This window comes from Salvelinus sp. IW2-2015, linkage group LG36 (assembly GCF_002910315.2).
Source record: "Salvelinus sp. IW2-2015 linkage group LG36, ASM291031v2, whole genome shotgun sequence".
Taxonomy (NCBI): Eukaryota; Metazoa; Chordata; class Actinopteri; order Salmoniformes; family Salmonidae; genus Salvelinus; species Salvelinus sp. IW2-2015.
In genome coordinates this window covers 6,365,125-6,366,756 of record NC_036875.1, presented here as the reverse complement: position 1 = coordinate 6,366,756, position 1,632 = coordinate 6,365,125, and the positions used below count along the sequence as shown (strand labels likewise).

Sequence of the window (1,632 nt, the reverse complement as noted above, 5' to 3'; positions counted from 1 at the left end):
TCCCTCCTTTCTCACTGTGGTGTGTTTCCTTACCTGTTCTCTCTCCCTCCTTTCTCACTGTGGTGTGTTTCCTTACCTGTTCTCTCTCCCTCCTTTCTCACTGTGGTGTGTTTCCTTACCTGTTCTCTCTCCCTCCTTTTCAGTCCCGCTGTTCCATAAGTGTTTTTGAATCTGTTTTTTAAAAATCTAATTTAACCTGGGTGCCAGTAGTTGACAGAAGCTCAGTGCATTCAACATGTCATACCTCTCATAAATAAAATAATGATGAATCAATCTCTCCTCCACTTTCAGCAGGAGAGATTGACATGCATATTACTAATATTACTTACTATTAAGTATCATTAAGTATAACATGATCAATATGTTTCCATTCACTCCATTATCCCAGCCCCGTGCTCAAACTGCTGTCTCCCAGCCCTAGTTCATGCATCCTTACTACCCTTTTTTTCTGTTCTCTTTATAGCTGTGTTAACTCCAACTTGTCTGTTCTGACTGTCCGTCTTTGCTTCTCCCAATGGTCATCCTCTCTCTCCCTCCTTTCCACTGTGTGTGTTTCCTTACCTGTTCCCCTCCTCCTTTCTCACTTGTGGTGTGTTTGCTTACCGTTCTCTCCCCTCCTTTCTCACTGTGGTGTGTTTCCTTACCTGTTCTCTCTCCCTCCTTTCTCACTGTGGTGTGTTTCCTTACCTGTTCTCCTCCTCCTTTCTCACTGTTGGTGTGTTCCTTACCGTTCTCTCCCTCCTTTCCACTGTGTGTGTTTCCTTACCTGTTCTCTCTCCCTCTCTTCACTGTGGTGTTTCCTTACCTGTTCTCTCTCCCTCCTTTCTCACTGTGGTGTGTTCCTTACCTGTTCTCTCTCCCTCCTGTTTCACTGTGTGTGTTTCCTTACCTGTTCTCTCTCCCTCCTTTCTCACCTGCGTGGTTTCCTCTACCCGTTCTCTCCCCCTTTCTCACTGTGGTTGTTTCCTTACCTGTCTCTCCCTCCTTTCTCACTGTGGTGTGTTTCCTTACCTGTTCTCTCTCCCTCCTTTCTCACTGTGGTGTGTTACCTTACCTGTTCTCCCTCCTCCTTTCTCACTGTGTGTTCCTTACCTGTTCTCTCTCCCTCCTTTCTCACTGGGGTGTGTTTCCTTACCTGTTCTCCCTCCTCCTTTCTCACTGTGGGTGTTCCTTACCCTGTCTTCTCCCTCCTTCTCACTGTGGTGTGTTTCCTTACCTTTCTCTCCCTCCTTTCTCACTGTGTGTGTTTCCTTACCTGTTCTCTCCCTCCTTTCTCACTGTGTGTGTTTCCTTACCTGTTCTCTCCCTCCTTTCTCACTGTGGTGTGTTTCCTTACCTGTTCTCTCTCCCTCCTTTTTCACTGTGGTGTTTCCTTACTGTTCTCTCCCTCCTCCTTTCTCACTGTGGTGTGTTTCCTAGCCTGTTCTCTCCCCTCCTTTTTCACTGTGTGGTGTTCCTTACCTGTTCTCCCTCCTCCTTTCTCACTGTGGTGTGTTTCCTTACCTGGTCTCTCTCCCTCCTTCTCACTGTGTGTGTTCCTTACCTGTTCTCTCTCCCTCCTTTCTCACTGTGGTGTGTTTTCCTCTTAACCTGTTCTCTCTCCCTCCTTTCTCACTGTGTGTGTTCCTACCT

General features: G+C 46.9%; 1 protein-coding gene across 1 annotated transcript in view; it reads left to right on the top strand.

Moving 5' to 3' along the window:
• The window catches only part of LOC111959629 (MYC binding protein 2), a 236,902-nt gene that overhangs the window by 187,049 nt on the left and 48,221 nt on the right, over nt 1-1,632 (top strand).